We start from the raw sequence: 12,984 nt of genomic DNA, 5'->3' as shown, positions 1-12,984 counted from the left end.
AAAATAATTTCCTTTTGAAATCCAGGGTGTTTACGACTCCCACCAGTAGACACCGCTAAGTAATCCCTGTGAGTCATATGTGGCTGTGCAATCCTAGTCATGCTGTTAAGATAGCTGTCTCCTTGATGAGCATCAATGGCTTTGTGCAAATTTCTGAACAAATGTAAGGCTTACCCAGTGTCAAAGTGGGTAGTACCAATTTAAGAAAGGTGGGAATTTAGTAAGTCCTTTGAGACTGTCCAGAAAATACCTGAGAGATTTTTAAGAGTGTAACAAAGTCGAATGGAATTTCCCAGAGATGGTTGACTTAAGGAAAACCTCTTGGTCTCTTCTAGAAATTTGTCATTTGAGTAAAAATAAGATGCATGATTACTTTATTGCTAAGTGCCGATTAGGACCTCAAATAGTGCCTGGTGTCCATAAGCAAAAGTAATGACAAACTAGCTATAAAAATAATCTCAACCTTTAGATAAATTGTTGATCTTGATGTTTCCCTCTGTTGTGTTAAAAAATAATAGAAGTAGGTTATTTACCTTCCAAATGTTGAGGGATTCTCTAAATATCTGATATATTCACTGCATATAGAAGTCTGGTCAGACAGTTTTCTTTCAGTGTCTTAAAGATATTGTTCCACTGTTTTCTGGACATTATTGTTTTTGATATTAAGTCATTTGTATTCTTGTTCTCCTGTATGTAATGTGTCTTTTTTTCTCTGGTAATATTTTCTCTTTACCTTTATTTTTCATCAAGATGTGCCTAGGGTGGTTTTCTGTGTTTTTCTGCAGTAAGATTCTTAAATCAAAAATTAAGATCTTTTGAGCTATTATTTGTCATATATTTTCCACTCTAACTATATGTTAAAGTTTTTGCTATTGCCCCACAGAAATTGAGGCTCTGTTCATTTTCTTACAAATCTTTATTTCTTCTGTTCTTCAGGTTGAATAATTTCTGTTGATCTATCTTCAAGTTTACTGATGATTTCTTTGTCATCTTCAGTCTTCTGTTAAGCTTCCAGTATTTTTAAATTTCAGACATTTCCAGAATGGCCATCATCAAAAAATCTATAAACAATAAATGCTGGAGAGGGTGTGGAGAAAAGGGAACACTCTTGCACTGTTGGTGGGAATGTAAACTGATACAGCCACTATGGAGAACAGTATGGAGGTTCCTTAAAAAGCTAAAAATAGAATTACCATATGACCCAGCACTGGGCATATACCCTGAGAAAACTATAATTCAAAAAGAGTCATGTACCACAATGTTCACTGCAGCTCTATTTACAATAGCCAGGACATGGAAGCAACCTAAGTGTCCACCGACAGATGAATGGATAAAGAAGATGCGGCACATATATACAATGGAATATTACTCAGCCATAAAAAGAAACGAAGTTGAGTTATTTGTAGTGAGGTGGATGGATCTAGAGTCTGTCATACAGAGTGAAGTAAGTCAGAAAGAGAAAAACAAATACCGTATGCTAACACATTTATATGGAATCTAAAAAAAAAAAAGAAAAAAAAAAAAGGTTCTGAAGAACCTAGGGGCAGGACAGGAATAAAGACGCAGATGTAGAGAATGGACTTGAGGACACGGGGAAGGGGAAGGGTAAGCTGGGACGAAGTGAGAGAGTGGCATGGACATATATACACTACCAAATGTAAAATAGATAGCTAGTGGGAAGCAGCCGCATAGCACAGGGAGATCAGCTCAGTGCTTTGTGACCACCTAGAGGGGTGGGAGGGAGACGCAAGAGGGAGGAGATATGGGGATATATGTATATGTATAGCTGATTCACTTTGCTATAAAGCAGAAACTAACACACCATTGTAAAGCAATTATACTCCAATAAAGATATTTAAAAAAATTTCAGACATTTCAGTTCTATAATTTTCTAATGGTTCTTTTTCATAGTTTCTATTTCTTGGCTGAGATGTCCTACTTGTTAGCTCTTTAAGGTCACATTTTCCTTTATGTCCTTAAACATAGTTATAATAGTTGCTTTAAAATCCTTATCTGATAATTCTAGCATCTGTGTCATCTAAGAGTCTTTATTGATTACCTGTCCTCTTGAGTAAGGATTGTAATTTTCTGTTTCTTCATTTGTCTGGTTATTTGGAATTGTATTGTGTGAATGATATTTTGTAAATATATATTTTATCTTGTGAGTGATATATTGTAAAGATTCTGGATTTTCTTATATTCTTCCAAAAGTATTGTGGGTTTTGTTGTTGTTGCTGTTGTTGTCTCAGCAGACAGTTTATTTGACTGAACTCGAAATCCAAACTCTGTATCCCTGTAGAGTGAAGCAACTGAAAACCTATTCAATTATTTTAGCTTTAGCTACTCCACACATGTGCAATTCAGGGGTCAGCCAGAGATAGTGGCAGATTTTATACTCAGAATTTGGGGTATCCTGTGTTGATTTTCTCCTTTCCTATGTTTTCTCCCTGTATTAGTTTCCTAGAGCAGCCATAACAAAGTATTACAAACTGAGTGGCTTAAAACAAGAATTTATTCTCTTACAGTTCTGGAGGCTACAAGTCCAAAATCAAGGTATTGGCAAGGTTAGCTTCTTCTGGAGGCTCTGAGGAAGGATCTGGTCTATGCCTCTCTCATAGGATCTGGTGGTTGCTAGCAACAGTTGGCATTGCTTGGTTTGTTGCTGCATATTCCAATCTCTGCCTCCATCTTTACAAGGTCAGTTTTCCCTCTGTGTATGTCTGTGTCAAAATATCCCTCTTCTTATAAAGACACTGTCATTGGATTAGGATCCATTGTAATTCAATATGATCTTACCTTAATTATATCTGCAAAGTGTCTATTTCCAAGTAAGGTCATACTCACAGACTCTGGGTGGAAATGAATTTTGAGGGAAACACTATTCAACCCAGTACATTCCCTTACTTCCCAATTGCTGTGGCGGTCTCAAACTCTATCTCCTTCAAGTCTTCAAGCCATTAAGTCTTCAAGCCATTAAGACTACAGATTTCTATCCAAGTTTTAGGTGCTCCTTATGTCACTGAGTGGGCCTGCACTCAGGCAAAAAGCCACACACACAAAAAGAAACTCATAAGGGCTATTCCCTTCTTCCCAAAATCATGTCCCCTCCAGATTTTGCCTGCTTTTGATCTTATAGGAATTACTCCATCACAACTAGAGTAGACTCACCTATTTTTCTAACAAGTTTAATAGAAAAGAATTAAGAATTAACATTTTGCTTCATGTTAAATAACGTGTATGGATTATGCTATATTTTTAAATCATTACTTAACTCTAATATGTTAAATATTTCTACTTCATCACTTTGAAGTTGTTTTTCCCCATCAGAAAGCATGCACGGTATCTGATGAATAAAATATTAATAATAATAACATATTTATTACTGAATGTTACAGTTACTCTTCTAAATGCCTTATATGTATTATTTCAGTAAATCTTCACATCAACATACAAGTTAGGCAGTAGTTTTACAGAAGAGAATTCACTTTAGAAATGAGGAAACTGAGGCCCAGGAGATTAAGTAGCATGTACCTGTTACACAGGTAGTATATGGTGAATTGTAAGAGCCCATGCATATAACCATTATGCAGTACTGCCTCCTAAAAACACAGATTGTTGTCTCTGACACTAGCCTGGATCATTATTAACCACAAAAAATTTGTTATTTGTAAGGCTGCATTTGTCTAATTTTCCCTAATTTCTAATGTGTTGTGTGAAGTAAATAGTAAATAAACATTGTAAATATATGATTTTATTAAATGGAATAGTTTAATTTCAGAATCAGAGTTTATTTCATATTTTTCATTTTTCTAGTTTATACGATTGATATATCAGAAATTCTTTAAGCACTAAAGCAAGTTCAAGAATTCTCAAACTTGTACATTCTCTTTTTAAATTTATCTACAAGGCAAGAAGTATAGGAAAATTAGATTCAATGCGATTAGTGCTTACTCTGCAAATACTTGCATTATATTTTGTTATAACCTTAACTTTTATCATTGAGAAAAAATCCCTCTCTCTCCTCTCTCTCTCCTCTCTCCTCTCTCTCTCCTCTCTCTCCCTCCCTCGCTCTCTTTCTCTGTCTCAGCTATTTGCTCTTATCATAAACATGACAAGCTGTAAGACATGAACAAGTGTGTACTTAAGCAAAATAGTTATTTCCTTAACTTGACTCAGCAAGGCACCCTAGAGATTCATACTGTTACTGATTTCACAGGTCTCTTGTGCATGTGAATTTCCATGAGATTCTATTCAACTGGTATAACTAAGAAGAAAGAACAATGTTCCTCTATGCAAGGTGGGTTTTGCATTGTCCCACACATAGCCTGCTGATGGCCGTGGGATGGCAAAGTCATCTTCATTAGATGGAATTTAATAGTGAATCAAAGTTCTTGTGGAGAATAGACTGATCTAAACTTTAGCCTCCCTTGGGTCCTGCTGAAAGATTAGAGGGAAAGAGTAGGGCCTTAGTAAGTTGAATGTATCAGATTGTTTTTCACTAATAGTTCTCTTGTAAAACTCTGAAAACCACCCAGTTTAACCCTTAAAAAAGGAGAAAGAAAAAGGAGTAGGATATGGGGAGGGAAAAAACTCAGATAGTATACTACGGGCATTGATTTCATTGATTTTTGCGATGTGCTGTTATCCCTGTAGCAAGTTCCACAGGTTGGATTATGTACACATAACCAAAGTTTGTCCATCAGAAGTAAACCAGTTTTCATGCTACATTTAATAGTCCATGCCAGATGCAACAATGCTATAACTTTAATAAAGAGTTTATAAAATTTAATTGCCTTTAAGTTTTGTTCTATGTTTGGAGATTCTGAGACTCAATCTAAGGGTGTAGTTCTTTGATAAAATCTTTTCAAAAATATTCTGAATCCAGGAAGAGTTAATGGTGGAAGAAAAAGGAGGAGCAGCACAGGTAAAATGTATCAACCAGCACCTGTACAGCAGGATCAGACATAGTTAACAAGAAAAAAGGAAGGAGAAACAAATGTGTTAGGTGATCTTTAGTCTAAAGAAATCTCTGTTGGGCAACTGGGCGTTTTGCTCCTTGCCTTTTATTTCCAACTTCCTTTCAAAGAATTCGTTAAGTGAAAAGAGAGATGATGGCAGCTCAGTATATCAAAGCTCAGTTATCAGTTGGCTTATTCTAGTATCTTTAGTCTTTTGTGGATGCCTTATGATGTGTTGTGTGGTGACACTGGAAAGTCAATCTTATACCAGCGATTGCCACATAAATGTTAAGGAGTCTGAAAAAAAAATCACAAAATAGAAATTGTTGCTCTCTCAGGTATAAAGTGGCACTGATAAGAATTAATGTATCCAAAAAGATTTGGGTAGGTTTCTTTTTCCTTTTTGCTGGGGCGACGGGGGGTGTGCAGAGGGATTGACTTATTTTTTAGTAGGGTGAGAAGGGATGTCTAAGAGAAAGAAAAAGGCATAATGGAGACTGTTTCATCATCAACTTTTTTAGAATTGGCTGTAAGCATGCTGTCCCGATTAATGACAAAACTAAATAAAAAGCTTACTGCCATGACAAAGAAATCTGTTTTCTTTTATGTAATATTTTTATCTTTAAAAATTCACAGGAACTCTTAAAAATTAAACCTCACTTTAAAATCAAAGTACACCTTTTGGGGGACAAATGTACTTTTGCTAAATCTATAACAGGAAGACTTTTAAGACCCTTGGAAGATAGTGCACTGCTCAGCAGGAGACGCCCTCATAGGGATAGTGAAGAAAATTGAACGAAGGAAGGTACAATTTTCAGAGCTGTGGGTAGGAGCAAAGGAACCAGTAAGAGATGGTGCGTCAGCCAGGGACTACCAACAGCAGGACCCCATCACCACTGGAAAGCTACTGGGCAAGTGGAAGAAGCAGTGTTTCCAGACCAAGTGAGAGCTCAGCCACCTGAGAGGGGCACGGCCACAGAGCCAAAGCCAGAGAGAGGGAAGAAATACCCTGACCTCTTTCTCCTGCTGTCCACTTATCTCCTGCTGTGCCTTCAGAAGCCCAAATGAACTTAGCGCTGCTGTCTTCAAGGATCAGAACCTCCCCTTTCACCAGCCCAGGGCACAGACCAGAGCAGAGAGAGGAAGGAAATCGATAGTGCGGTTTGCAGATGCATGACCAATGGAGATATTGAAAGAGAAATCACTTTTTATCAAAAGCCAAGAGAGCCTGAATCACAGCCCTTAATGCATGAGGAGTCAATTTTCTGTGACTGAGACTGTATTCCTGACTATAGCCTCAGTAATGATCTCTTAGCTGTGACGGATCACAGGTTTAATGCAATCCTTTTTCAGGAAAAATATTTTTAAAAGGACATGTAAAAAAGGAAAGAAAAAAGATGCATGAGATTTTCTTTATGGACAACTTTGTCCATAAAAATGACAGGTGTAATCTGTTTTATTCTGGTTAACCATACTAATTTTTATTTTTATTTTGCTATAACTATATGAGTTCATGTCTTTATTTTGTTATAGCTGTATGAGGTAGCATGACATATTTTCTTCAAAATCACTTTCATCTACTCCTTAGAATGTTTCAACACTGGGTAGCATTGCATATTGATTTTAGTCTGCAAATCTTCTCTAAGAGGGAAGAATACTGCAATGAAGCCAGTGTTTAGATGAAAGGATCCCTCAGGAGATAGAAAATACATCATGCATCACAACACTTTATAGCTGAAAGGGACTTTAAAGATCAAGTCTAAACGTTTAATTTTGCAAGTGAGGACAAAATATAGAGATAGTTGTAGTTTTCCTATTGCAATACAGTGCTGGGTTTTAGGGCTTAAGATCGGAACCCAGGTTTCCTGGCTCCTTATCTGATTTTCCCATCTTCCCATGGTATAGTTCTCATTTATATTCTTATTATATAGTCAGACCAATTTTATTTCAAGGAAATAATAAATTCCTTCCTAAAATTACCTGTTCGAAAGTGCACTGAGAAGATGTACCTGTCTCCTTAATGTTTCTCAGCCAAGATGTGAAGATACCATGCAGAGTAGAAACAACGTCCCTGTGGATTGTCAGAAGCTCTTAGAACTGCCTGTACTCAGCATCTCTCTGTGAACCTTGGATCTATCATAAGCCCACTGGCCAACTGTGCATTCAAAGGCTCAAGCTCCCTTGGCCTCACGTTTTCTCCACCAAACCTAGTTCATTATTTTGCAAGACCTATAAATGAAAGAATTTTACCTTTTGTTTTAACTCCATGAAAAAAAATTGTCAGGGCTCACAAGGAGTTTGCTAGATATAAATCAATTCATTTGACTATTGGTTCTGTCTTATCCTTTCACTTTGACACTCCTATTACTTAATCTGATCATTTGCTATTCTATTTCCTCTTTAATGTCTGCGATTTTTATCTACGTTGTCTTGCTTTATTATACTTCCCTGCAGTAAGCCATGACATACAAATAGAGGACCCAACCTTTCAGGCAGGTGTGTGTTTGCTGTGCGCTTACAGATAGGTCACCAAAAGTCCATGCAAAATAGGGCACTTCACATGGCAGCAGAATTTCATCTGTAGCAGCAGGTGTGTTGTAGAAGGGAACTGTAAAAGCCTCAGTGTGAACAATGGCTGTTGATGTTTGTCTATGCTTTATTCTTTCAGTTCACCTAATGGGTCATGTTATTGACATCTGAACTCTACAGGAATGGTCATGGAAACCTCTGTGTCTCGTGTTCCACTAGTATGGCATTGATCTTCTTAGGACAAGAAGATCACCAAGTGTTCTGCCTCTATTCCTCTCAAACTAAAAATTTGCAAATTTCAGCAATAAAATAGTTATTCAAGGAACATAGGAATATAAATTATTAGGCCTCTGGCAATAAAAGCTTAAAAAAGTTTTAGTCTTCTACTATGAGATTATAAAAGTAAAATGAATTAATGTGTATTAAAGCAGGCAGTTTTTGGAATGCGTTTTTTTTTTTTTAAATCTCCTCAGTCAGAATAGTATTACATTTTTAAAAATACCCATTGTAAAGATTTTAAGGAGTGAAATAGACTTACATCTTTCTAGAATATCTTAAGTTCTTGCTTTTTATAAAGTGGGTTGGAAAATCAGCGGTTCTCAAATATTTGTTTGTGGAATAGGGCCAGTCTGTGGCAAAGAGTTAACCAGTTTGTATTGAAAAGAGAAAATAATAGTAAGGGAAAAGGAGAGAGATTAAGATTTCTAAAATGCCGAGCTTTCTTTCCTGAGGGAAGACCCAACTTTCCTCTAGGGTTTTGCCAATCTTTTCTTGGGGAGTTAAATGATTATGGTGATAAATGGTGGCTGATTTTTTAATGTCCTTACTTAACAGAAAGTCATTGACAAACCCATGTCAGTATTCTCTCTCACTTCTTTTTTTTAAATTTAAAATTGTTTACTGATCTGTGAAATGTACACACCTAGGAAGGTTCTTATAAGCCCTAAGATGCCAAAGCTGACTCTACTGAAGAGCCAATCAAATGTAGCTGAACTATTCTATTTCTGATTTATCACAACTGTTGCTATCAATTCCAAATGCAGACAACTTGAAGATATCGATCCCTACCAATGGAAGGTGAATTGGAAATTTTAATCTTGTTAAAAATCACTCATACCTAGTTGGATTTTCCTCATTGTTCTCACTACCTTTGTTAACTGTCTCCTTACTCTTCAACATGACCTCTCAGCTGTCTCTTCTATCAAATATTGACACTGGAATTTTCCAAATGATTCCAAATCATTACACACTGCTTATATTTATGTTATTCACCAGACCAATCCTTAAAAACTGAACAGTTCTCTCCAAACCTCTTGCACTGGAGAACTGAAAGCACGAGCAGAAGTTAACAGCTCAGGGAAGCAGGTGGTATGAGATAGGAAAGTGGCTTTCCTGATTATCAGGGAAACAAACAAGCACTGAGGCTTTTACATAAAGAATAAATAATTCTTTTACATAAAGAATTATTTCCAAGTTCGCTACTCTGCTGGGAAAAATACCCCTGAGCCTTCTTTTTGCAATTCACTGAAATTTATTTATATGCAATTATTGACGGCCAAAGAGCAAATAAATAGCTCTGAGCACTGTTTGCCTCACTCTACCCATCAGTGGAAGACCCTGAGTGCCCATCTTCTGGGGCCCGAAGAGACGAGTGAAAGCTTTGGATTGGCTTAATTCTTTGGGCTGAAAGTTCTTACAAATAAAGATTGTGCCCCTCTCGGAGTCCTTGGACAGCCTGCACAGGGCCAGGGCTTGAGGCAAACGAGGAGGCACTCACTCCAGGCCCCTGCAAGCTCAGGGCTGGCACTGTGCGACCTGCCCCTCTAAGCCTTGCCCTCCAGGGTTGCCTCATCTGGTCCTGGTCCTGAGCCCACACGTTAATGGATTTGAGATTTGATAGCAAACCCCCAAACAACAGCGTGGGTGGGCGTCGGGGGTGGGATTTATCTTGCTATACCTAAAGAATGAATTTAGGAGTGCTGCCTGGTGAAGAATGGAAGGACCTTCCCTGCTTGTCAGCAATGAAGAATATAAAAAGCCACACATTTTTTATACCTTTTATGCATGTTTCACGATATCCTTTTTAATAACTTCTTTTCTTTAGAGCTTAAAAATTGTCAATATGTAAACAAATGACCTTTCAAAAATGATTCAAAGGGTGCAATTTTTGGAAAGTATGTTTTCCTCAACCCTTCCCTCTCTGCCATTGAGAACTGTTAAGCCATAATCAACAAACCCCTTTAGCCTTAACCTCTGTGCAGTTTCTGTGGTTCTTTACTTGAACAGAAGCATTTCCTCCAGGAGTCTATTCTTGTGTTAATCTGTCTTCTGAAAAGCAGCTCTAAAATGGGATTAAAGGCACAAAGATTTTCTCAAGGGTAATGCCCGGATGAGAGAAAATGGAGGAGCCAGAACAGGCTGGGAGAGCTGAGACTGTGGTGCAGGTATGACAGGGCACGAAGGAGAGAGAGAGGGAAGCAGACTAGACAGTCCTGCAGTCTAAAGACGGGTCTGCAAGGCCATCCGGGGGCCCTCGAGCAGTCCTGTGTCTCCCTAGAGCTGCCTTTTGCCTTAGCATCATCCCTGCCGTACTTGGTCAGTGCTTGGGGCAGCCTGTGGGCAGCACGGTCTTGGTGCCCGAACCGGCTGCTGGGGCCCTTGGTTAGTTAACCTCCCTGTAGTTGGAGGTCTGCAAGGCACATTCTCATGGCCACCACAATGCTAGCTGTGGCTTCTTAATCTTTCACACCCCTCATGCCTCAGAATTAGGACTGGTATCCCTTACTCCTCTGATAAAACTTTTGGACCATTCCTCCTCTACTTTCTTTCTAAGAACAAAATAAAACCATGAACTTATCAAAGCAAACAAACAAACCAAAAAAGCAGCTTTCAGACTCATGCCATTTAGCTGGCCCATCTGCTGAGCACTCCTCATTCACTGAACTTTGATATTGGACAGTGGTCTTCCCCACTCTAATTCTTTCCAACACATCAGGTAAATGCAATACCTAGGCCTCTCAGTTTCTCGTCTTCTTCATCATCATGACCTTCTCCTTTACCCATTCTTCCACACACCCTCAAAGGTCTGCTCAAACAGCACATTCTTAGGGAAGCCTTCTCAGAAACCCAACTAGATTGCATCCTTCTGTCCTGTACTCCATAGCATCTCTGCTGCTCATTCAGAGCTCAGTGAGTTTTGAAAATATATGTTTAACCATGTTATTTGACTCTTATCTTCTCTTTACCTTTAGTTCCATGAGGGCCAATGAAGTCTGTTCTGCTCTTTTCTTTATTCTTAGCATCTACAAGGTACCTTGCACATTGTCGATAGTTAATAGATATTTTTTGTATAACTAAATGACTAATTGACTAAATAAATGAATGAATGAGTAGATTCGAATTGAGTTAGGTGAATGAATGTTGCTGCCAAGGGTTATGTCCGTCTAAATTTGAAATATATATAGTTATTAATGTAATTTAAAATTTCTGAAGAATTAAAAAACTTTCTTCATTATTTTATAGCCTATTACATATTTTATTATTTTTTCAAAAAATTATGCTTCACTTTATCATCTAAATGACTTTGGATTTGTTTTTTATTTTAAACTACAAACGTCTTGACCACAATGTTCTTTACAAGTCATCTAAGGCTTCCTAGAACTTCATAGCCCAGGGTCTTATACATAATAGAATTTACTATATACGGCATTAATTTGCAATGCATTAATTCAGCTTCTCTAAGATCTGGTGTTTTGTTCTGCCTAATGAAACTAACCATTTGTCTGATTTCTCTTCATTTGTTTTCACTGAGAGACATAGTTAACTTGACTTATACTTGGGGATTTATTTTCATCATAAGATCTTTATAAAGAATGCATCCATTTCTGATCTTTTTTTTTTTTGGCTTGGTTTTTATTTTTCTGCGTTATTATGCTTTGATTTTTTGTGTGTGTTTATTTTTTCAGGATTTAATTACAACTAAGTTTAAGGACCTAAGTGTAGATTTTCTACGACTGCCTCAGGAAGTTTTTTTAAACATGGGTGGAGTGGAGCGCGATTTAAAGGAAAGTATACTATTTTGATCAGTTTTCCATATTTAATTTACGTTTTTTTTGTAGTTTGCTTTTTAACAGTTTAATTTACATATTAAATCAAAATATGTAATTACAAATATGACTGGCATCTTAGAAATTTTGCCTTTGAAATGAAAGTGTTCTGATCTTTATTATTCTTGGGTTTTCCGTCAGGTTTAATGCTAAAATTATTGTTTTATCCTACTATCTTATTTTAATCTATTTTCTCCTCTAATTTAGTCCAGCACTTGTCAATGTTTTTGTTCTCAGGACCTCTTTATATTCTTAAAAAGTACTGATGATCCCAAAGAGCTTTTGTTTGTGTGGGTTATATCTATCCATATTTATAATATTAGAAATTAAAACAGAAATATTTAAAATATTTATTTTTTCAATCATTTAAAGTAACAATAAACTCTGATATGCTAACATAAATAGTTTAATAAAACGAGTTATATTTTCCAAAACAGATAAAAATAGTGAGAAGAGTAGCATTGTTTTTCGTATTTGCAAATCTCTTAATAGAAAAGACCTGTTTCAAGAAACTAGCCTGGTGGTTACCAGCCAGGGGCGAGAGGGTGGGAGCGACTGGAGATACTGACCAAGGAGTACAAGTTTCCAGTTATAAGATGAATAAGTTCTGAGGATCTAATGTACAGCACAGTGATCATAGTTAATAATACTGAATTATATACTTGAAAGTTGCTAAGAGAGTAGATCTTAAACATTCTCACCACAAAAAAGAAATGGTAATTATGTGACGTGATGCAGGTGTTAGCTAATGTTATGGTGATAATCATTTTGCAATATATAAGTGTATCAAATCAACATGCTGTACACCTTAAATTTAGCCAATGTTATATGTCCACTGCATCTTAATAAAGCTGGAAAAAATTTTTTTTAATTTTTTAAGTGAGTAATGTATAAATTAAAAGAAAACAGCTCTTTCTAGTCATGCTGAAAGGTCAAGCAAAATCAGGAGTAAGCACTGATCATTGAACTTAGCAATGTGATCCTGGGTCACACTGGTGATTTCTCACTGCTTCTCTCACCTGAGAAATTAAATATTTAGTTAGGCATCTCAAAAATATAGGAGTGCTTCTATTCTAACATAATCCATATGCCATAATAATCTTAAAGGTGGTCTGCCCTTACTTCTATCTTATTTCACATAAAAACACTAAGTCAGAAAATAAAAAAGTCATAAACCATATAATTACCAAACATCCAGATGGTCCTACATTTCTTAAAATGTTATTCCTATTCTTACGCAACTCTCCTAGTGAGTTTATTCCTATAATCTTGTTTCCTTTTCTCCTACATATAACTAATAGTACAATCCCTGTTTTTCATTAAGGCATGAAGATGAATGGACTTTTGATTTATGACTTTCAGGTTATTCGAACTTATGAAAGATTTTTTTA

Source organism: Eubalaena glacialis, chromosome 5 (assembly GCF_028564815.1).
Source record: "Eubalaena glacialis isolate mEubGla1 chromosome 5, mEubGla1.1.hap2.+ XY, whole genome shotgun sequence".
Lineage (NCBI taxonomy): Eukaryota > Metazoa > Chordata > Mammalia > Artiodactyla > Balaenidae > Eubalaena > Eubalaena glacialis.
The sequence above is the reverse complement of the archived record's forward strand: the minus strand, read 5'-3'. Positions refer to the sequence as shown.